General features: G+C 42.3%; 1 protein-coding gene and 1 long non-coding RNA gene across 6 annotated transcripts in view; one reads left to right on the forward strand and one right to left on the reverse strand.

Annotated features, from left to right (window-relative positions):
* The window catches only part of ARHGEF4 (Rho guanine nucleotide exchange factor 4), a 244,565-nt gene that overhangs the window by 65,292 nt on the left and 154,764 nt on the right, over positions 1-24,509 (forward strand). The window lies entirely within an intron of this gene.
* Positions 9,587-24,509, reverse strand: part of LOC136793582 (uncharacterized) — a 95,719-nt gene continuing 80,796 nt past the window's right edge. For all 3 annotated transcript variants that reach the window (XR_010839066.1, XR_010839064.1, XR_010839065.1), the window contains one exon: positions 9,587-9,944. This is a non-coding gene — a long non-coding RNA (uncharacterized lncRNA). The remainder of the gene's footprint in view (positions 9,945-24,509) is intronic.

Below are 24,509 nucleotides of genomic sequence, written 5' to 3' on the forward strand. Positions count from 1 at the left end.
GTGTATTAGCTAAGGTATTCCTGGTTTCTGAAACAACAAGCCAAAATGTGATATTATAGTTTATTTCTCTAAATAGGTGTATGTAGTCGGCAGAGGTTTTCCTCTAAGTAATGAATCAAGAACCCAGGCCTTTTCCATATTTCTGCCGTCTTCATGACATGGTTTCCAGGGTTGCTTTGCTTGCCTCTATCACACTGGGAAAGAGAATGAAAGACACCCGTGGAGGGTTAATGGGCCAGGGCTGAGAAGGGTGTGTGTCACTTCAACTCACATTCCATTGACCAGAACTCAGTCACAAGGCCATAACCACTAAGGCAGTGCTGGGAAATGCTACTGTACTGTGAACGTGGAAAGAAAAGGAATAGGTTTGTACAGCTATCTTACGTATTCTAGAGTGATTTTTAATGGTATTTTTTAAAAACTTATTCCTTTGCTGGACCTTGCTGTTATGTACTGGTTTTCTATTTTATTAGTTGTTGCTCTTAGCTTTGTTATATTCATTCTTATACTTAACTTTGCTTTATTTTTTTATTCATCTTCCAACTTTTTGAAAAAGATGCTTAATTTATTAGTGTTCAAACTTTCTTTTGTAGTATTTAAGGCTACAAATTTTCCCCCTAAGTAATGCTTTGGTCACATCCCATGAGTTTTCATCTGTGGTATTTTCTGATTCTTGCAGTTCAGAACATTATCTAATTTCCATTGGTATTCCTTCTCCAATCCTTGAGTTATTGTAACTTGTTACTTACTTTTTGAATATATGGAAATAAGCTTTTATTATTGATTTCTAGCTTAAGTGCATTGGAAGAGAGAAAGTACACTGAATTATTTCAATCTTCTGAATTTTATAATTATTATAATATTTTTCTCTACTCTTTTTGGAAGATACACACTCTGTCTCCATTCTTTAAATATTTGTTCAAGATTTATAATATGTGTATTTAACTTACCAAATTAAGTGATTCAATTTCTTTATCTTCCTCAGGGTTAATACAATGATCATTAATTTTTTACCTTTACTGACTTCTTTGATATTGTTATCCTGTATTTTACTGCTATGTTTTCTTTTTTAATGCTACTAGATGTTATTATTATTATTTTGTATAGTGCATGTGCATTTTTATTTACCCACTTATTTGCTATATTTTTTGCTCTTCATTCTTTCTTTTAACTAGAGCTACTCTCCTATCTGAAATTCATCCTTTAGATTTTTCTTAATGAGAGTCTACCAGGGGTGAATTTTCTCAGATTTTTGTTTTCTTAAATTGTACTGTTTTTTCTTTTTTTTAAATTGAGGTTTTGTTGATTTACAATGTTCAGGCAAAGTAATTCAGATCTATATCTATATCTATATTCTTTTTCAGACTCTTTTCCATTATAGGTATTACAAGACATTTAATATAGGTCCCTGTTCTATACAGTAGGTCCTTGTTGGTTATCTATTTTATATATAGTAGTGTGACTCTGTTAATCCCAAATTCCTAATTTATGCCCCCCCCTTTCCCCTTTGGTAACCATAAATTTATTTTCTATGTCTGTGAGTCTGCTTTGTAAATAAGGTCATTTCTATCATTTCTTTAAATTTCACATATAAGTTATATCATATGATATTCATCTTTGTCTGTCTGGCTTACTTCTCTTAGTATGATATACTCTAGGTTCATCCATTACTGCAGATGGCATTATTTCATTCTTTTTTATGGCTGAGTAGTATTCTACTGTGCATATATACAACTTTTTCTTTATCCCTTTGTCTGCCAATGGATGTTTAGGTTGCTTCCATGTCCTGGCTGTTGTAAATAGTGCTGCTATGAACATTAGGATGCATGTGTCTTTTTGAATTATGATTTTCTCTAGGTAAATGCCCAGTAGTGAGATTGCTGAGTCATATAGTAATTCTATTTTTAGTTTTTTAAGGAACCTCCATACTTTTCTCCATAGTGGCTGCACCAATTTATATTCCCACCAACAGTGTAAAAGGGCTTCCTTTTCTCTACACCCTCTCCAGCATTTATTTGTAGACTTTTTTATGATGGCCATTCTGACTGGTGTGAGGCAACACCCCATTGTACTTTTGATTTACATTGCTCTAATAACTAGCAATGATGAGCATCTTTTCACGTGCCTGTTGGCCATCAGTGTGTCTCCTTTGGAGAAATGTCTATTTAGGTCTTCTGCCCATTTGGTGGGGGTTGTATTTTTTTTTTGTTACTAAGTTGTATGAGCTGCCTGTATATTTTGGAAATTAAGCCCTTGTCGCTCACATCATTTTCAAATATTTTCTCCCATTCCATAGGTTGTCCTTTCATTTTGTTGATGGTTTCCTTTGCTGTTTAATTAGGTCCCATTTGTCTATTTTTGCTTTTGTTTCCATTACTCTAGGAGACAGATCCAAAAATATATTTATGTAATTTATGTCAGAGAGTGTTCTGCCTATGTTTTACTCTAGGAATTTTATAATATCCAGTCTTACATTTAGGTCTTTAACCCATTTTGAGTTTATTTTTGTATATGGTGTTAGAGAATGTTCTATTGCATTCTTTTACATGTTGTTGTTTAGTTTTCCCAGCACCACTTGTTGAAGAGACTCTCTTTTCTCCATTGTATAGTCTTGCCTCCTTCGTCATAGATTAATTGACCATAAGTGTGTGGGTTTATTTCTGCATTTCCTATCCTGTTCCATTGATCTATGTGTCTGTTTTTGTGCCAGTACCATACTGTTTTGATTCATGTAGCTTTGTCGTATAGTCTGATGTCAAGGAGCCTGATTCCTCCAGCTCCGTTCTTCTTTCCCAAGATTGTTTTGGCTACTCAGGGTCTTTTGTGTTTCTACATAAATTTTAAAGAGTTTTTTTTCCAGTTCTGTGAAAAATGTCATTGGTAATTGATAGGGATTGCATTGAATCTGTAGATTGCCTTGTAGTATGGTTATGTTAACTATTGATTCTTCCAATCCAAGAACATGGTACATCTTTCCATCTGTTTGTGTGGCCTTCGTTATGTGTATCTTCACTTTTCCTTGACCAAGCTTATCAGAGGTTTGTGAGTGTATATCTTACATCAGCATTTTATAGTTTTCAGAGTACATGATTTTTGCCTCCTTAGGTAGGTTTATTCCTAGGTATTTTATTCTTTTTGATGAGATGGTAAATGGGATTGTTTCCTTAATTTCTCTTTCTGATCTTTCATTGTTAGTGTATAGGAATGCAGGAGATTCCTGTGCATTAATTTTGTATCCTGTAACTTTACCAAATTGATTGATTAACCCTAGTAGTTTCCTGGTGGCATCTTTAGGATTTTCTGTGTATAGTATCATGTCATCTGCAAACAGTGACAGTTTCACTTCTTCCTTTCCAATTTGGATTCCTTTTTTTTTCTTATTCTTCTCTGACTGCTGTGACTAGGACTTCCAAAACTATGTTGAATAAAAGTGGCAAGAGTAGGCATCCTTGTGTTCTTCCCAATCTTAGATGGAATGCTTATAGCTTTTCAACATTGAATGTGATTTTAGCTGTGTGTTTTTCATATATGGCCTTTATTATGTTCCCTCTATGCCATTTTCTGGAGAGTTTTCATAATAAATGGATGTTGAATTTTACCAAAAGCTTTTCTATATCTATTGAGATGATCATATGGTTTGGTTTTGATTCTTTGATTTGTTAATCTGGTGTACCACATTGGATGATTTGTGGATATTGAAAAATCGTTGCATCCATGGGATAAATTCCACTTGACCATGGTGTATGATTCCTTTAATGTATTGTTGGAGTTGGTTTGCTAGTAGTTTGTTGAGGATTTTTGTATCTATGTTCATCAGTGATATTGGCCCATAGTTTTCTTTTTTTGTGATTTCTTTGTCTGGTTTTGGTATCAGGGGGATGTGGCTTCACAGAATGCGTTTGGGAGTGTTCCTTTCTCTGCAATTTTTTGAAATAGTTTCAGAAGGATAAGTGTTAACTCTTCTCTAAATGTTTTATAGAATTCACCTGTGGAGCCATCTGGTCCTGGACTTTTGTTTGTTGAGAGTTTTAAAATTACTGATTCAGTTTCAGTATATGTAATTGGTCTGTTCATATTTTCTATTTCTTCCTGGTTCTGTCTTGGGAGATTGTACCTTTCTAACAATTTGTTCATTTCTTCTAGTTTGTCCATTTTATTGGTGTATTTTTGCTCATAGTAGTGTCTTATGATCCTTTGTATTTCTGTGATGTTGGTTTTAACTTCTCCTTTTGCATTTCTGGTTTTATTTTCCTGTCCTTTTTCTTCTTGATGAGTCTAGCTAAAGGTTTATCAATTTTGTTTATCTTTTCAAAGAACCAACTTTTAGTTTTCTTGATCTTTTCTATTGTTTTTTTAGTCTCTATTTCATTTATTTCTGCTCTGATGTTTATGACTTCTTTCCTTCTCCTAACTTTGGGTTTTGTTTATTCTTCTTTCTCTAGTTGCTTTAAGTATAAGGTTAGGTTGCTTATTTGAGATTTTTCTTGTTTCCTGAGATAAGCTTGTTTGGCCATAAACTTTCGTCTAATAACTGCTTTTGCTGTGTCCTGTAGGTTTTGGATCATTGTGTTTTCATTATCATTTGTCTCTAGGTATTTTTTTATTTCCTCTTTGATTTCTTCAGTGATCCATTGGTTGTTTACTAGCATATTGTTTAGCCTCCGTGTGTCTGTGGTTTTTGCCATTTTAATTTTTTTTTTGTAGTTGGTTTCTAGTCTCTTAGCATTGTGGTTGGAAAAGATGTTTGAAGTGATTTCGGTTTCCTTAAATTTACCAAGGCTTGTTTTGTGGCCCAGCGTGTGATCTATCATGGTGAATGTTCCACGTGCAATTGAATGTGTATTCTGATGCTTTGGGGTGGAATGCTCTATAAATATCAATTAAGTCCATTTGGTCTAAAGTGCCATTTAAGACACTTTTTTCTTATTGATTTTCTGCCTGGATGATCTGTCCATTGATGTAAGTGGGATGTTAAATTCCCCCACTATTATTGTGTAATTGTCAGTTTCTCCTCTTATGTCTGTTATTATTTGCCTTATATATTAAGTTGTTCCTACGTTGGGTGTATATATATTTACAATTGTTATATCTTATTCTTGGATTGATCCCTTTATCATTATGTAGTGTCCTTTTTTGTCTCCTATAACAGTCTATTTTGTCTGATTTAAGTATTACTACTCTGGCTTTCTTTTGCTTTCCATTTATGTGGAATATCTTTTTACATCCCCTCACTTGCAGTCTGTATGTGTATCTAGATGTGAAGTGAATCTCTTGTAGACAACATATACATGGGTCTTGTTTTTGTATCCATTCAGCCAGTCTGTGTCTTGGTTGAAGCATTTAGTCTGTTTACATTTAAGGTAATTATCAATATGTATGTTCTTACTGCCATTTTGTTACTGTTTGGATTTGTTTTTGTATGTCTTTCCCCCCCTTTTTCTTTTGTTCTATTCTCATGATTTGATGACTGTCATTAGTGTTATGTTTGGATTTCTTTTTCTGTATGTATATCTATTATAGGTTTTTGGTTTGCACTTACTTTTGTATAGCAGTGTGTGTGTGTGTGTGTCTGTGTGTGTATATATATATATATATAATATATATATATATATATATATATATATATATATATTGGTTTAAGTTGTTTTAAGTTGCTGATCTCTTAATTTCAATTGCACTTTTTAAATACACTGCATTGTATTCTCCTCCTTTCGGGATTATTGTTTTTGATGTCATGTTTTACATCTAGTAGTTTTGTGAATCCCCTAACTGCTTATTGTGGATACAGATGATCTTACTATTATTTTGTCTTTTAACCACCCTACTAGCTTTGTGTGTGGGTGATTTCCTACCTTTATTGTATGTTTGCCTTTACCAGTGAGCTTTTTCATTTTGTAATATTCTTGTTTCTAGTTGTGGCCTTTTCCTTTTTGCCTAGAGCAGTTCCTTTAATATTTTTTGTAAAGTTGGTTTGGAGGTGCTGAATTCTTTTAGCTTTTGCTTGTCTGTAAAGCTTTTGATTTTTCCATCAAATCTGAATGAGAACCTTGCTGGGTAGAGTATTCTCGGTTGTAGGTTTTTTCCCTTTCATCACTTTAAATATATTGTGCCACTCCCTTATGATCTGCAGAGCTTCTGCTGAAAATCAGTTGATAGCCTTATGGGAGTTCCCTTGTATGTTATTTGTTGCTCTACCCTTGCTGCTTTTAATATTTCCACCTTATCTTTAATTATTTTCATTTTAATTACAATGTGTCTTGGTGTGTTTCTCTTTGGGTTAGTCCTGTATGGGACTCTCTGTGCTTCCTGGACTTGGGTTGGGTGACTGTTTTCTTTCCCAGATTAGGGAGGTATTCAGCTATTATCTCTTCAAATATTTTCTTGGTTCCTTTCTCTCTCTCTCTCTCTTCTCCTTCTGGTACCCCTATAATGTGAATATTAGTGTTCGTGAGGTTGTCCCAGAGGTCTCTTAAACTGTCCTCACTTTTTTTCATTCTTTTTTCTTTTTCTGTTCAGTGGTAGTGATTTCCACTACTTTGTCTTCCAGCTCACTGATGCATTCTTCTGAATCATTTAATCTACTATTGATTCCTTCTAGTGTATTTTTCATTTCATTTATTGTGTTCTTCATCTCTGTTTGGTTATTCTTTATATTTTCTAACTCTGTTAAAAACTTCTGACTTCTCACTCTGTGCATCCATTCTCCTCCCAAGATCTTTGATTGTCTTCACAATCATTACTCTGAAGTATTTCTTGAGTAGATTGCCTATCTCCACTTCACTTAGTTCTTCTTCTGGGCTTTTATCTTGTTCCTTCATCTGGAACATACTCCTCTGCTGCCTCATTCTATCTAAGTTGCTATTTGCCTTTTATGTATTTGGTAGGTTAGTTATGTTTCTTGACCTTGGACAAGTGGCCCTCTGTAGGAGGCGTCCTGTGCATCCCATGAGTGCACACCCCTCTTATCACCCAAGCTATATGCTCTAGGGGTTCCCCCTAAGAGGGCTGAGTGGGTCCTTCTGTTGTGGCAGGCTGACTCTGTGGGTGGTCTGATAGGCTTTGTTGGCCCCTAGTCTGTTTGGTTGCCAGGTCCTGCCTTGTGCATATGTTGCTGGCTGCTGTTTAGCAGTGCCTGGTCGTGAGGTGACTGGTTACAGAATCCTAGGTTTCCCCAGGGCTAGTGCTGGCTCACTAATGGGCGGAATCAGGGTCCCAAAGATTCTGGAACTATTGCCCACCCACTGGCAGGTGAAGCCAGATCCTGGGGTTAGTGCCAGACTACTGGCAGGCAGAGTTGGTTCCTGGAGTCTGGCTGCAAGGCGAGATCCCAGAGCTCATTTCAGTTTGTGGGGGGTGGGGTGCTGTTTCCTGACACAGTCGGGTATGGGGTCCAGGGTGTCCTGAAGGTGGCATTCATCTGCTAGTGGGAAGGACCAGGGCCCAGCTGCTCCCTGGGTAGGGTCTTGCCTGTGTTGCGGTTGTTTTCTTACTTCTGGTATCATCTGTCTCCTGGTTAATGAGGCTGGTCTAGAGGCTTGTGTGGGCTTCCTGGCAGCAGGGGCCACTGCCTGCCTACTGGTTGGTGGAGCTGGGTCTTGGCCCTCTGGTGGGCTGGGCCATGTCTGGAGGGGCGTGTCGATAGGAGCCTGTCAGCTCTTTAGTCTTTAGACAGCCTGTCTGCTGATGGTTAGGGCTGTGTCCCCACCCAATTAGTTGTTTGGCCTGAGGCGTCCCAGCACTGGTGCTTGCAAGCTGTTGTGTTGTGCCAGGTCTTGGTGCTAATGAGCCAAGATATCAGCCACCAGCAGCAACAGTGTTCACACGGCTGAATGTTCCCCAATATGTCTGCCACCAGTGTCTATGCCCCCAGGGTGAGCCACAGCCACCCCCAGTCTCCCCAAGAGATTCTCCAAGGCTATCAGGTAGGTCTGGTCCAGGCGTCTATCAAATTACTACTTTTACCTTGGGTCCCAGTGTGCATGAGATTTTGTGTGCCCTTTTAGAGTGAAGTCTCTATTTCCTCCAGTCCTGTGGAGCTCCTGCTGTTAAGCCTCACTGCCCTTCAAAGCAAAATACTCTGGGGGCTCATTTTCCTAGTGCCAGACCCCTGGGCTGGGGAGCCAGATGTGGGGCTGGGAACTCTTACTCCTGTGGGAGAACCTCTGCACTGTAATTATTCTCCAGTTTGTGAGGTGCCCACCCAGGGCGTATGGGATTTGATTATATCATGAGCCTGCCCCTCCTACTGATCTCATTGTGTTTCCTTCTTTATGTCTTTAGTTGTAGAAGATCTTTTCTGGCAGGTTCCCGTCTTTTTCATCAATGGTTGTTCTGCAGAGAGTTGTGATTTTGGTGTGCTCGTGAGAGGAGGTGAGCTCAGGGTCTTTTCATTTTATCATCCTGGCCACTCTCTGTACTTATTATTGAAAAGTCTTTTCACTGGAAACATGTCGTTCTGGTTTAGCAGCTATTTTCTTTCAGCAAATTGTATTCTAGCTTCTATTGTTGCTCTTCTCAGTCTAACTCTTTGCAGTTATTCAGTTTCCCCTCTCTGGCTGCTTTTAAGATATCTCCACTCCCCTTATTTGGAGTTTTTCAGTTTCACACTGATTTGTCTAGGGGTGTATTTCCCTTTTTATTTATTGAACTTGAGATTTATTAGAGATGAGCATATGGATGGGTGTCTATCAGTTCTACAAAATTCTCAGCCATTAATTCTTCAAACATTGTGTCTTTTCCATCTTCTCTCCCTTTCCTTTGGAACTCTGGCTTAAACATATGTTACACTTTCTCACATTATCCTTCATGTCTCTTAACCTCTCTCTCATAATTTCCATCATTTTATCTCTCTGCTGTATTTTTCTAAATTTCTCTTGGTCTATTTTCTGATTCACTAATTTTCTATTTAGCTGTATCTAATTTGCTGTTAAAGCTGTTGAGTTTTTAATTCTTTTATTATAGTTTTAATTTCAAAGAGTTTTAATTTCTAGGAAATTAATTTCTAGTTTCCTGTTCCCTGTATGTACTTAAGCTGGACTTTTGATTCTTTAAACACAGTAAATGTACTTGTTTTTGTTTCTGGCACTTTGCATTTGTCGTCTCCTTTAGTCCTCAGTACCGTTCTGTGGAATATCATTACATCTGTCACAGAGATAAGAACACTGAGATGCTTGTCTCAAGGTCTGTTATTTCCTTTTCTACCATCTACGTTCAGCTAGAAACTGAAGCTCAGAGAAGTTGCTTTGAGGCAGAGAGAAGTTTGGGGTTTGATGCCTGCTGGGGATCTATAGAGAAATTGCCTCTGCCTGACAGACCCTCCCTCAACATATAATAAAGAGAGAGGGCCATTGATTATGGAATAAGGTTTTATGGAGCTAAGACTTATGTCTCCATGACACTGTGGGCAGGGACTGTGTCAAATACATCCCTGTGACTACAGGGCTTAGGACAAGACTCAGTAAATATTTGGTGATCGCATGATCCAGTGTTCTGGGTGCATAGCTGGGATGCAAATATATTTACTTGCAGGAATGAATTAATAAGTGACTAAAATAGCAATACAATTAAAACAGACAATCAAGTGGCATTTACTTTTTGAGTGTTTATCAATATCTGGCTGTAAACATTGAGATCGGGGGTTCACAAGCTTTTTCTATGAAGGGCCAGATAATAAATATCTTAGACTTTGCTACTGTATGGCCTATTTCACAACAACTCAGCTCTACCATTGTAGCCTGGTGTTAGTTGGCTAGGACTGCCATTACAACAAACTACCACAGAACTGGCTGGCTCAAATAACATAAGTTTCTTTTCTCACAGTTCTGGACACTAGAAGTCCAAGATCAGGGTGCCATCAGGGTTGGTTTCTGGTGAGAACTGTTTTCCTAGCTTGAAGATGTGGCCGTCTTCTTGCTGTGTCCTCACATGATCCTTCCTTTGTGTGTCTGCAGAGAGGGAGAGATTTCTGGTGACTCTTCTACTTAGGATAAGGACATCAGTCCTATCAGATGAGATTCCCCCTTATAACCTAATTTAACCTTAATTACCTCCTTAAAGGCCCTATCTCCAAATACAGTCACATTGGGGGTCAGGGCTTCAATAGTGAATTGGGCAGGGAGACACAATTTAGTCCATAACAGAGCCTAAAGCAACTATAGACAACATATAAATTAATGGCCAAGGCTGTGTTCTAATAAAACTTTATTTATAGAAATAAGCGTCAGGCTGGATTTGGTTCATGGACTGCAGTTTGCCAACTTCTTATCCATACATATAAAGATGATTAACTTGTAAATGTGACAAAACTTATTTGGAATAATATTTCTTCAGGGCACTCACTCCTGGCTCTAGTGGCTCTTCGAGGCTCAGTGGAAAGAGCACAGCACCAGGGTAAAGCCAGGGTCAGCTTGCCCCCGCCGACCAGCTGTATGTTCTGACCTTCCTAGCCTTCCCTGGAGGCTGCTGTAAGCCTAACTTATCAAAGGCACCTAACACGGTGACTGCTAGTAAGTAGGCCTTTAACAAATTTTATTTCATTGCCCTGTCTTAAATTTCCTATAGAAAGAGACACAAAACCTCAGTTTAAATGCATTTGGTGCAATGTTTGTATGTGAGACAACCTGTATCATGCCATTCGTTCATTCGTTCGTTCATTCAAATGTGTATTGAACAGCTTCTGTGAGTAAGAGTTCCAAGTGCTGGGCACGCAGTCATGATTAAGACAGACAAAACCTTGACTTCTCCTGGTGTGTGTTGCCAAAATTATAGCACCGTTTAAGAAAGGCCATTAATCTTCTTGATTGTGCCTCTTTCACAAACTTTTTCCCATTTCTATTCGTGTCTGTTCTTTGGAAGGTGCCTGCTATCAATCACCTCACCTTAGTGAATGAATTCTCCTGGTTGCTTCCCTCTTCTGTGCAATAGGTACAGACCTTCCAAGTCTAGGAAGTCAGTAAGACCTCTGCAGAGAAGTGTTTTTCATTTGGGGGGAAAAGCTACTTGGATAGACCAAGAAGGAAAGTTGGCAAAATCAGCCTCAATGCTTCTTTCCACCACGAGAGATGGTCCCTTTGTACCACCCCGCTTCCTGATTTTGGCATTCTGGTGGGTTTCACGCACAACCTGGGGCCACACTGGTGTGATGGGAGGGCCTAAGAACTGTCTCATGAGGATGTGATGGCAGCTCTTACAGGGGAGGCCTGACCAACCCCATTAACTGGGAGAGCGTTTCTGAGGGAAGAATGGGATGGATGACCTGATGAGCAGCCCCGATGCACTATGACAGGAGATAGCACAGCCCGTTAACCCCCAGCCGTCCGACAAGAATGCACTGGGCCCCGCCTTGGTATCTGGCCCCATACTGGTGTAGGAGGAGTGGGTCATTAGGTCACGGGGGTCAATGTCATTGAGATATGGTGGAAAGATCAACAGCTTAATGAAGAGCTGCCTTTTCTTCCCAGCTACTATTAGCTACATGTTTTTGAGCAAATCACTTTTCCAGGCTTTACCAAGTCTTCTCTCCAAGTATAAAATAAAGGTTATTGAGTATGACCTCTTCTAGACCATTCCTCTCAGGAAAAAAGCAAGGCTTGGTACCTCTAAACTTTGCCCAATGGCAGACAAGCTCACTGGTGGCAGGCTGAGGGCTACAGGAAGAATCACATTCCGGTCCTAGGTTAGCTCTCCATCGTCCCCGCAGGAGCAGGATACAGACATGTACCCTGCCAGGCGCACCTGTGCACAGGTTGCCCTCTCCTGGACTTCTAGCCTCCTCTCTAATGTATGGCCTGTGCAGATTCTGCTTGCATCCACAGCTCACTCCAGAACCACCTCCTTCAGGAAGTCCTCCGAAGCCGGTGAACCTGGCCTCTAAGGTCCACGCACAGGCAACGCTGTCCTGGCCTTCATTCTCACTTTTTAGTTCTCATCCCTACATGGCTGCCAGAGTGGATTTTTTCACTCACACATATGTTGGTTTACTTTGCTATTTAAACGCAGCGGCTCGCAGGTGAAGGCCAGAGCCCTGAGCAGGGCATGCACGACCCTTTGCAGCCTGGTTCCTGCCTAACTGGTGAGCCTTATTATCACATTTTTTTTCTAGTGACTTATAACCTTTTATGAGTGAGGGCGTCCTTAAGTACAGTTGGGGTGCATATAAAAGAGCGTGACATTCCTGCTCTTAGCGGTTTGAGGGTGTCTCCTTTTTAATTCACGTGACTCCAGAAGGCACTTGGTCTCCGTGAACTGTGTGCGTCTGATATGCGGGAAGCACATCAGGGAAGGGAAGAGAAATTCTCAAACCAGGGCCCACCGGGACGATGGAAGGGTCCACGGGGCAGGAAGGGCTGGGGTGGGGGCAGTGGCAGCCATCAAGGTGACTTTCTCCCCACTTCATGTAAACTAAGGTGCCAGTGATTAGTTACCGTGGATATATTTTTCTAAAAATTCAAAATCTCTGCTAAATTACTCATAGCTTCACACTTTATTTTCTCTTGGAAGTACATTAAAAATTTTTTTTATTTTATACTGGAGCATAGTTGATTAACAATGTTGTGTTAGTTTAAATGATACAAATGAACTTATTCACAAAACAGAAACAGACACTCATAGGCTTAGAGAATGAATTTATGGTTACCAGGGGGGAAGGGTACAAGGGAGTTTCGGATTGACATGCAAATACATCTTTAACACCACATATCCCCTCTGTCGTGCCTTTCTCTTTCTACCTGGCGGGACTTCCACTGTCTTCCTCCAGAAAGCCTTTCCTGCCTGCCCTGGGCTTACCTGTAATTTTCCACTTTCCTATCTGCTTCATCTTCTGTGCTGACCTCCCTCAGCATCAGCACAGAGCTTCTTTATATCTTTATTCCCAGAACCTGGCACACAGTAGGTGCCCAACAAATAAATGTTTGAATAAATTATTGAATTCTGGAGAATGAATAAGTTCCACTTGACTGTAAACTGTTTGGTAGTGTTTTCTAGTAATGCACGCTGTGCCAGCCTTGACTCTCTCTGGCTCTGTTCTGGCTGCTCCTAGAGCTGGTGCGGCACAGGAAACAAGCATGACCTCAGCAGCTATGAGGTTGGATTGGGCTGAGCTGCCCAGTCCGCCCGTCAGCCAGTGCAGCCTAGGCAGGGTGGGGAGACACAGCTTCCCTCAGTCCCACGGAGCAGGAGGGTAGAGCTGAGAGAGGAAAGCCTGCGCTTCAGGGCTTGTGACCCTACCTGGTGAAGCAGCCCAACTGCAACGGGCCTAGGGAAGCATGTGCTGGTATTGCAAACACCCAGAGGCTCTTTCTAGCCTTCTTGGGGCCTCCCTCCCTCCCCAGTCCGGGCATGTTCCCCAGTTTTCTGGAGGAGGCCACACCTCACTTTACTTGTGCTCCAGGACAGCTGTACCTAGCTGTACCTAGGGGAGGCTACTCTTGTGTCTGGGAAGGGACTTTCTGATGAGGTCTGGATGGGAGAGCAGGTTTAGAAAGTTTAGGCAGTCCTGTTACTATTCTCAGGACTGGGTAGCCGACCCTCTCCGGCCCTGCCCTGCCTGGCTGTGAGGGAGATATTCCAAGCACAGTTCCCTGGGGCTGTGGCAGGGCATGGACAGACCCTCTAAGGACAATCTGATCGGTGGATATAGTGTCAGAATTTGAACCTGGACCTGTGTGTTACAAACTATGGATGTGCTATGGATGTGATTACTTTCTGTAAAAGTGGTTTATTGAGCTAAACTAAACTTTAACGACAGAGACACAGAAATTGTAGTAATGATGTTTACCCACATTTATTCAGGCTCTTTGTCTCACCAATTGCCCACCCCAAACTGTTGCTTGAGTTCTGCAGCCACACTAGTCAGGGAGTCCTTCTTCACTCTAAATATGTCCCTGGAGAACATTAGGTTTGAGATTTTATGAAGAAGACAAAGGACTATTGAATGAACTCTGAAGCCCTGGGCTGCAAACTCAGTCCAGTAGTTACTTTCGTCCTTTTTCAGTGAAGAACTACTGAGACAATTGGAAAGGAAGCAGCGGACAGTGCAGGTGAGGGGTGTGGCCCTGCCCCCAGAGGTCACCCCTGGGAGGGGGATGGGGGAAGGGGGGGGCGTGGAGAGGAGATTTTCCTGCCATTTCAGGTCCTTCTGCATTCTTGGCTCTGTTTGCATAATGAAGCATCTATTGCCTTTCTAATTTTAAGAAAAAAACAGCTTTTTTTCTAGAGGGGAGGAGAGCTGGTGAGAATCCCTAACAATTTCACATAGTCCAGGTTTGCCCCGTCCCCCATGCCCTGCTCTGCGGCTCCCTGGGTGGCCTCCCCGCCCCCCTCCGCCCCCCGCCCCCCGCCCCCCGCCCCGGCGGGGATTGGCCGGTTCACAGGCTCGTAGGCGGACCAAGCTGTGTCCCTACACTTGCAGTGGTCCAAGGTACCCTATCCCCCGCAACCCCCATTAGCTGTTCTGTGATTCTTTTCCTGGAGATTTTTCCTAGAGATTGCAACTTTAAAAAAAATTAGCCTTATTGGGGTATAATTTACATACAATAGAATTCACCACTTTTAAGTGTACAGTTCGATGACTTTTGACAAATGTGTACACTTGCATAACTATCACTAAAATCATCGTATAGGTGATCGCATCTGCCCCTGCCTAGTAAACCCCCGTCCCACGTCCTGTCACTCTAGGTCTCCTCTTATTCTAGAGTTTCACATCAATGAAATGGTGGTGTGTGGAGCCTGTTCCTTTGTCGCCGCTGAGTTGTGTCCCGTGGGGTGTCACTGTTGTTTGCCATGCACCAGTCTGTGGACATTCGGACTGTTGCCAGTTTGTCTGTTATGAACACTTCTGTTATGAACATTTGCTTACAGATCTTTGTGTGGACATGTGTCGTCCCCCCCACCCCGACCCCCCGCCTTTTTTTTTTTTTAAACCTAGGAGGATAATTGCTGAGTCGCACAGTAAGTGTTGCTTAACTTTATAAGAAACTGTCAAACTGTCTTCCAATGGCTGTGCCATTTTACACTCCCACCAGCTGTGTGTGAGAGCTCCAGACTCTCACCTCACTTGGTATTATCAATGTTTTGGATTTTAGCCATTCCAGTGGGTGTAAAGTGGCATCTCATTGTGGTTTTAATATATAGTTCCCTGATGATTAATGATGCTGCATCATTTTATGTGCTCATTTGCCATCTGTATAGTCTTCTTGATGAAGTGTCTGTTCAGACTTTTTGCCCATGTTTTTATTGGGTTGTTTGTCTTATTACTGAGCTATAAGAGGTCTTTGTATAGTCTGGCTACAATTCCTTGTCAGATGTATACTTTTCAAATATTGGCTTCCAGTCTGTGGCTTACCTTTTCATTTCTTTAACAGTGACTTTTAAACAACAAAAGTTTTAAATTTGAATTAAGCCCAGTTTTCACTTTTGTGTGTGTGTGTTTCAAGTGTTTTGCATCCTATTTGCTTAATCCAAGATCATAGAGATTTTCTTATATTTATTTCTAAGAGTTTTATGGTTTAGGTCCAACACTTAGGTGTATGACCTACTTTGAGTTAACTTTGTATGTGGTATAAGGTAGGGGTTTTGTGTATATTTTGCATTTGGCCTATGGTTATAGTTCCAGTATCATTTATTTAAAGGCTACTATTCTTTTCACATTGAATTACAGGATTTGGTTTTTATATAGTCTTTTCAATTATTTTTAATCTAAGGCACTATAAAAATGTGGTACTTCATATAAATGTTAGTAAATGGCCTTTTGTTCTTTCTCTTTTACTGGGATACTTGCAATGGCATGAACTTAGCATCACTTGTATTTTATGGAGTCGTCCAAGCTGATGAATGGGAGAGTTTTTCTGTAGAGTAGACCCTATTCGTTGGGGTCCGAACAGAAACTATTCTCCTGGTAGTGATGGTTCATGACCATTACAGTATTTAACTGTGCAGTACCCACAACATGTGGACTGTGTGTGTATATGGGAAGGAAACTGCCGTTCAATGAGCACATACTATCTTCCAGGTACCTAATTTAATCCTCATAACAGCAGCCTGAGATGAGAATCTCACTTTGCAGGTGACAAATAGGAGGCTCAGAGAAAATGATCAACTGACCTATAGCAAATACAAATCTGAGCTTAGATATGAACGCTTTTTTCTTTCTGTTACACTGCCTCTACCCTACTGGTCATCTTCACATTTTTTACCACATTAATTGTATTAGCCAGGGTTCTCCAGAGAAACAGAGCCAATAGGCCATATGAAGATATATATGGGAGGAGATTTATTATAGGAATTGGCTCATGGGGTTATGGAGGCTTGAGAAGTCCCACAGTCTGCTGCCTGCAAGTGGAGAACCAGTAAGGCCAGTGGTTTAATTCAACCCGAGTGCAAAGCCCCGAGAATTAGGAGGCTGAGAGTGTCAAGCCCAGTCTGGGTCCAAATACCCGAGAACCAGGAGCATCAATGTCCAAAGGCAGGAGAAGGTGGATGTCTCAGCTCAAGCAGAGAGAGTGAATCAGCCCTTCCTGTACCTTTTTTTTTTTTTTTTTTTTTTCTGTGGTACGCAGGCCTTTCACTGTTGTGGCCTCTCCCGTTGCGGAGCACAGGCTCCGGACGCGCAGGCTCAGTGGCCATGGCTCACGGGCCCAGCTGCTCCGCGGCATGTGGGATCCTCCCGGACCGGGGCATGAACCCGTGTCCCCTGCATCGGCAGGCGGACTCTCAACCACTGCGCCACCAGGGAAGCCCCCTTGTACCTTTTTGTTCTGTTCAGGCCCTCAGCAAGTTGGATGCTCCCTGTCCACACTGGTGAGGACAATCTTCCTTCCTTAGCCTACCTATTCAAATGCTAATCTCTTCCTGCGCTACCCTCACAGATGCATCCAGGAATAATGTTTCACCAGCTATCTGGGCATCCCTTAGCCCTGTCAAGTTGACACGTAAAATTAACCACCATATTAATGATATTTTAGAACCAAGTATCACTTACCAAATGAGGGTACACTTGGCAAACAAAGAAAACCCAGGCCTCGTGGTAGAAGGGCTCAGGTGTGGGCCTCGGAGGCTGTGAAGAGTGTCTGCATCTAGGATTGGCCACAGCTGACAGAGTCCTCACCTCCTGCAGGTCCACCTGCAGATGCCTACACCAGCGCCTGTCTGCTGGTTCAGTGGAATTTAAGTCTGTGTGGGAACGGTGACACCCATCTTCCAGGGTGGTGCGTAAAATGCCTGGCATGTAGTAGGTGCTAAATTATTGTTACTCTGTTCGTCCTGATCACCAGGCTAGAGAAGGAAAGAGGAATATACTGTTGACTCTGAACAATGCAGGTGTTGGGGCACCGACCCTCCAAGCAGTTGAAGATTGACTATAACTTCACAAGTGGCCATCCATCCAAGGTTCCGTGTCCACGGAGTCAACCAACTTTAGTATGTATTTAGTAGAAAAGAATCCACATATAAGTGGACCCATGCTGTTCAAGGGTCAGCTGTAGCTCCTGTGGGATTTCAGTGAAAGGAGGAATGTAAGGCACAAGGCACCCACAGTAAACCCCATAAATGCCAGTTCCCATCCCCTAATGCTACCAGGAGACAAAAATCCCCATGGCAGTATACCTCCTGTCTGTCCTTGAGAATGGCTTTGTGTTTTTAACCAACAGCACACTCAGTAAAACATGTGTGCCCGTTGCCTCCTGTGAAACAAAGGACCAGCAGTGTTTGGATAAGTGAATTGCAGCAGCTCAGGTGGGCTGGCTGCAGTTTGGGAGTGCAGGGCCTCCTGACACCCAAGGGCTTGCTTTCCCGTGTGGGTGTGCAGGGATGGAAGGGGACGGTCTGTCCAGAGCAGCGTGAAGATCACTGGCCTTGGAGGCAGGAGATGAGGATTGGAGTTCTGGCCAGCCTGGCAACTTGCTAACTTTTCCCCAGCTTCAGTTGTGTTCATTTTAAAATAAGAGGGGAAGATCCAGTATCACTGAATGTCTACTATTTGCTGCACATTTTACACCTACTATTTCATTTGCTGCCCAAACGTACCCACATGGTCGAGCATGTTTTCCTTCTGTCATACAGAAAAGGAAACTGAGGTTCAGGCAAGTCAAATGCCTTCCCCTTCTGACTACAGAGTCTTTTAATTGTTTTGAAACACCATGCTGCTACTGATTCAAAATAGAGGGTAGTAATAATACACAGAATAATTGTGAAGATCCAGTGAGATCATGAATACACAGGTTGCAAACTGTCAGGTACAACAGACCTGTTTTAGCTGTGTTTGGTTTTTTAGGTTTAAGAAACTAAATGAAACACTCTATTAACTGTATGGTGAATGTGCCAGTAGAAATATACAAGTCCAGGCAGAATAGAGGATTTTGCATGTGCGTCCTGAGATTAATATTTAAATATCCAAATAGGGAAAAAATGCATTTTCTTTTATTTCTAGGGTAGTTGTTTCATTCTATGCACACTTTTACCCTGTGTCACGGACTTAAAAATGTTACTATTATGCCCCCAGGTTAGAGCTGTAGCTAGGCCAGGAACATGGATAGGTTTTCTGAATATTGTCCTGGGTTGAAGGTAAGATGTAGACGTAGCCAAGCCCTGGGAAGCAGGGCTGATGGGGCCAGAGCACATCCAAGCACAGGGCGCTGTCCTGCGCGTTTACACACACTATTTCAGTCCTTAACGGAGGCCTGGGAGGGGGCCATCCGCAGGTATGGGCCAGGATGAAGGAAGTTGAATACTTTCCCAGGTCAGGGAGCCAACAGGGGAGGTACGTGTGAACCCTGTATTTGTCTGCACTCTTCCCTAGATCCCTAGTGCTGAGCTCAGAGCCCAGCGTGGAGTAGAGACTCAACTCTAGATGGTGAATGAATAAATTGGAAAAGGAAGGAAGGAATCGTAACTGTGGATTTGGGTCTGGGAGAGCTTCACGAAATGGCAGTACTGATTAGGCTGATGAGTTGATGGTGGGAGAGGGGGCTGGATTCTCAGGCACTGAGGGGACAGACCCTTCAAGGCCAGGACACACCCCTGAGAGGAAGGTGGCAGGTGTGAGAGACAGGAGAATGACGGGCAGATGAGAAGCCGCAGGCTGAATCTGCTCCTGTCTCTGGACTAAACCAGAGTCAAGAGTAGGGGAGCATTCTTCGGCTCACACAATCCACTCCTGGTGGAACCAAGTAGAGGCAAGAGGACTGATGGACGCGGTGTTTGCTTGCAGCGTGCCGTGGCCTTCGTGGTGTGAGGGTGCCCCAGGGCAGTCTCCCCCGACCCTCAACATATGCGTGTAGGAATACTCCCAGTTTCTCTGAATTCATAGAATTCTCTACACAGCTTCGTTGCTTACGTGTAGCCCCCTCCAGCTCAGAGCCAGCAAGGGAGTGTCAGAGCTTTGTCACATTTCGAATCTCTCTGACCTCTACCCCACGTCACTGCCTTCCTCTTCTGCTTTTAAGCATATGATTACTTTGAGCCTGTCCAGATAATCTCTGTATCTAATGTCAACTGATTAGTAATCTTAATTATGTCTGCAAAATCCTTTGTGTCCTGTAACATAACATATTCATGAGCATAATCCCCGGGGCAAAAGCCTGGGGTCCAGAATTCTGCCTACGACACTGCTCTTGCCTTCAGCTCTAACGGGGGACTCAGAATGGGGGACTCAACAGGCAGTGTGATGCAGTCCAGGGAATGCTACAGGAAGAGTAACACACAGTGCTGTGCAGCACTCAGGAGGTCTCTCTAAGGGAAGCAGGGGCAGCTTCGTGGAGGAAGACTAAGTTGAGCCTGGTATGATAAGTGGAATTGAACAAGGCGGGAAAGGTCCCAGGCAGAAGGAATAGCACGTGTGTCTGCGGTGCAGGGGTTCATTACTGCTGACCTGTAGAATTCACTTCAGGGAGCCAGAGAGACAAGAGGCCTTGGAAAGACGGATGAGAGCCCACAAAGGTTCTTAGCAGGGAGCTGGACTGCTCGGGTCTTCATTTAGGAAGATTGTCTGCTGGCACTCTGGGAATGGAGAAGCACACCAATCAGGAGGCTGTTCTGGTAACTCAAGTAAGCTGATGATGGCTTGAAAAGTGGAAATGCCAGTTGGAGGGAGAGAAGTGAATGTGAGATGGCTAAGGATTGAGTGCGAGAGGGTAATGAGTTATGAGTGAATCCCAGGCTCCTGGCTATATGACTAAATGCAGAATGGTACCATTCACGGAGACGGGAGGAGGAACAGGGTGATGGGAGACACGGGTTCCATTTGAGAGATGTCTAACAATTTGAGGTGGCCGTGAGACACCGAGTGGCAATTCCTGTACACAGACCTGGGATAGTGATCACAGTTTGGGAGTCATCGGTGAATGAGTGAGATCACCTTCCAGAACCAAAGTGTGGGAAGACCGGAGGACCTGAAAAACAACTTTTAGGTGGTGGGAGGGAGGAAGAACAGCCAGCAAAGGGGGGAGAAACAGCAGGGGTGGAAGAAAGAAATCCAGGTGGTGTGGTGGCTCAGAGTCAAAGGAAAAGAGTGTCAAGAGAGAAGTAGAAGTCAAGTACTTTTGAGAGGTCAGGTGACATGAAGACCAAAAATGTCCACTGGATTTAGCACCAGGGAGGTCACTGGTGGCCTGTTAAGAGTAATTCCTGTGGACGGTGGGTGCGATCAGGTGGCAGTGCTTAAAGGCTAATATGCGAAGTAAGCGTCACAGCTGGACGGAATCACGGTCAAGAAAGCTGGGAAGAGGGGTTGATTTTATCTTATTTTCCCTTTGCACATGACACTTTATTTTATTTTTCTTGGGCTTTATTTTAAATGAAAGAACAAAGATTATGTTTAATTGCTCTTGGGAAGAAGCCAGTGGAAAGGTGAACGTACAAAGAAGACAGGATAATCAGTGGAGTTAGGAGGGCCTAGGTGAGCAGGAGACGGTGTGATCTGGATCACAGACAGGAAGAAGGGAACAGGACTAAATTTGTACCAGGGAGGAGAAGGGGGTAAGTGAAACTTCAGGAAAACGTAAAGGATTGGAGACAAGAGTCTGAAGGTGTTCCTGAGTGACCAGTTTGTAGTCTCTGTGGAGGAGGAGGTGAGGAAGGAGGAGGTGAGCTTGTCATCTGGAAAAGATGAGGAGAAGTAGTGGAGCAGGAGAACTGGGTAAAGAGAAGGGCTGAGGCGCCTGTGGAGGACGGGGGGAGAGTGCTCGTTTGGGAAATAGAGCATCGCAGAGCAGCTGTGGGCGCTCAGGCCTGTGGGTCCCCAACATTCCTGTCCTTCCCACCATATGAAAAAACTTTTTAATGCAATAGGAACAGATTTCCAAGGAAGTTGCAATATAAACCACATAAGCAATATATTTCCCCCTTGCTGCATATTTTAATTAGAGTAAGGGCTGCGGTGAGGGATAGATAATATCTTCCTCCCTCATCCCAGCAGACCTGGCTAGGTGAGCATGGCACTCATTTCTTCCAGAGACTTTAAATCCTTTTTCTCAATGTATTTCTGGCAGCCATTACCAGTCAATGAGAGTTGAAATGTGATATGAAATCAAATTTGCTCTCCTTAAGCCACTAAGTATCTGGTAGGTGCATTTATTTATTAACCAAACAAGCATTTCCTAGGCATAGATAATTTTAAGCAATAATATATATTTTATTTGAAATTTGAAAAAGTATAGTAATCAGTCCCTTCATGAAGATTTTTTAGTACCTTCTATCTTCCAGTCACAGTGTATTCAGGATTAAAACAATGAACTAGAAATAGACCCGTTTAGCAAAGAGTTTATGGGGACAGAATATATACAATAAATGAAATAACCATTAAAGGTCATTAGCAATATAACCAAAAACAGATGCCCTACAATGTTATATAATTTAGGCTATAAAGTGGTATAATTTTTATATATGTTCAAAGGACGAGAAGATCAGGTGAGTCTCCTCGTATTTATATAAACTGGTCTGGGCTTTGTAAAGATAGAATTTTTAAAGAAAATTCGTAAAAAATGGTGAATTTTATAAATACCAAAACCAAGAATAGTCTCCCAGTAGGAGGATCAGACATTGCTGAAGGGTCACTCATTCTGATTTAGCTCAATTGTTTCTTCCACATCTTTGGTGATATTCTGGATTCCTGCCATTCACAGGGTGGGGAGATGGCTCATAGCATTACTAACTCACCACATTAAAAGCCATGAATCAGTGCTTGGCCAAAGTGTTAAAAATTCATAAGCATACAGTATTTCTCCATTTATATGTCTTCTCTAGTGTCCTTATTTCCTCTTCGTTCTTGAAAGATATTTTCACTGGATGTAGAATTCTCAGTTGAAAGGTTTTTTTCTTTCAGCACTTGAAAAATACCCACTTCCTTCTCACCTCCATAGTTTTAGATGAGAAATCCACTGTCATTCAATTTGCGTGGCCAGCTGTAAAAAGTGTCATTTGTCTCTGGCTATTTTGGGGATTTTTTCTTTGTCTTTAGTTTCTATAAGTTCAATTATGCTGTGACTTGGCATGAAATTCTTTCTGTTTGTCCTACTTGGAGTTTTCTCTGCTTCCCAAATCTGTAGGTTTATGTCTTTTGCCAGATTTGAGAAATCATCAGCCATTATTTCTTGGAATAATTTTTCAGTCCCATGCTCTGTCTCCTTTCCATGTGAAACTCTGATGATACCCTTTTACTAGGATCCCACAGCTCCCCAAGACTGTTAATACTCTTGCAACCTATTTTCTCTCTATTGCTCAGATCGGGAAAATTCTGTTGATCTGTCCTCAAGTTTATTGATTCTACACTGTGTCATCTCCACTCTATACTGAGCCTATCCAGCAGATTTTTTCTTTCTGTTATTGTGTTTTTCAGTTCAGTAATTTCCAGTTTGGTTCCTTTTTATTAAAAATGATTTTTTTTCTGTTGCCAAGGTTTTCTATTTTATTGCTTCAATAAGCAATTATGAATTTTCTTGACACTATTTTACATTAGTGTCAAGAAAATTCATAATTGCTAATTGAAGCATTTTTATGATGACTGCTTTAAAATCCTTGTAAAATAATTCTGACATCTGATTCATCTTGGTGTTGGTATCTGTTGATTGCCTTTTCTCATTCTTGTAGTGATTTTGTCATTCTTGGTATGACCAGTGATATGCAGTTGTATCTAGGACATTTTAGGTATTATAAGATTCTGGATCTGATTTAGTCTTCTTTTTTTGGCAGGCATTCCCCAGTTGAAGTGTTCTGTTAGGGCAGTAGGGCAGGGTGGATGTATATGTCAACTTCCCACTGGGCCTTGACAACAGCACCCTAGTGAAAACAGAGCACTGACTGACATTGCCTCCTTGCCTGGAAGGGAAGGGGAAGCAGAGGGCTGACTCATATTGCTTTGTTGCTGCAGGGAGGGGTGGAAGCTTATCTCCCAGCTGGGCCATGATGACACTAAGGGAGAGATGCGGGGAGGGGCAAGCAGAGTGCCCCTGAGCTGGCCTTTCAGCACCCCTTCCACCTCACTGACGCTGGGGCAGGGTGGAGGCTTGGTTGTCGGTGGGAGGGAGGTGGTGGTGAAGCATGGTGGTGATTTCCTCTCCCTCACACTGCCTTGTTAGGTCTGATTGCTGCTGGCCTGGGGTCGAAGTTCAGCTCCATGCTGTACCCTGCTGGCACTCCACTGGCAGAGCAATCAGAGCTCTACCTGCTCCCACTAAGCAGGAAATCTGCTTCCCACTGGGGCCACTGATCCCCCCACAAGGGGGATCCCCCAGGTAAGGGTATCTGCTTCCTGGGCACCCGGCCCTGCTGAAACCCTGAGGTGGGGGAATGTGGTTTTTGTTGCTGTTTGGCAGGAACAGAGCAGGTATTGCCAAAAAGGTGTCCTGATGTGAGGCTGCCCTTTCCCTGGACCTTTGACTGGGAGGAACAGACTTTTCTTAGGGCCTATTGTTGGTTCAGGGCTGGAGGATCTCTGATATGTGGGAGGAAGTAAGGAAACCAATGGATTCACATCCTTCCTCAAGTACAGAGGCTCCTAAGTAGCCACCTTCTTCTTCCCACTTTTCAGAGACTTCCTGTGTTTGTTTGTTGTGTCTATAGTTTTTTGGTTGTGAGGGAGGGGATGTGGGAGGAATGGGTCTGCTCTGTCTTGGACAGAACCAGAAGTCCTTTAATGTCTTTCAGTAAAATTTCAAATTGAAATTGAGGGACTTCCCTGGTGGTCCAGCAGTTAACACTCCACTCTCCCAGTGCAGGGGGCCCCTGTTCCATCCCTGGTCAGGGAACTAAAGCTGCATGCTACAACTAAAAAAAAAAAAAAGATCTCACGTACTGCGACTTAAAAAAAAAATGATCCAATGTGCCACAACAAAGATCCCATGTGCTGCAACTAAGACCGAGTGCCACCAGACAAATAAATAAATATTTAAATTGAAATAGAAATTTCACATTGAAAGTTTAAAACTTTTTCCATGAAGATCTTGGACATATTTTTACATATATTCTTAGGTACTGAGGTATGTTTTTCATTGCTTTTATTAAAAAGTATCTTTTAAAATTGC

The sequence above is a fragment of the Kogia breviceps genome, chromosome 2 (assembly GCF_026419965.1).
Source record: "Kogia breviceps isolate mKogBre1 chromosome 2, mKogBre1 haplotype 1, whole genome shotgun sequence".
Taxonomy (NCBI): Eukaryota; Metazoa; Chordata; class Mammalia; order Artiodactyla; family Physeteridae; genus Kogia; species Kogia breviceps.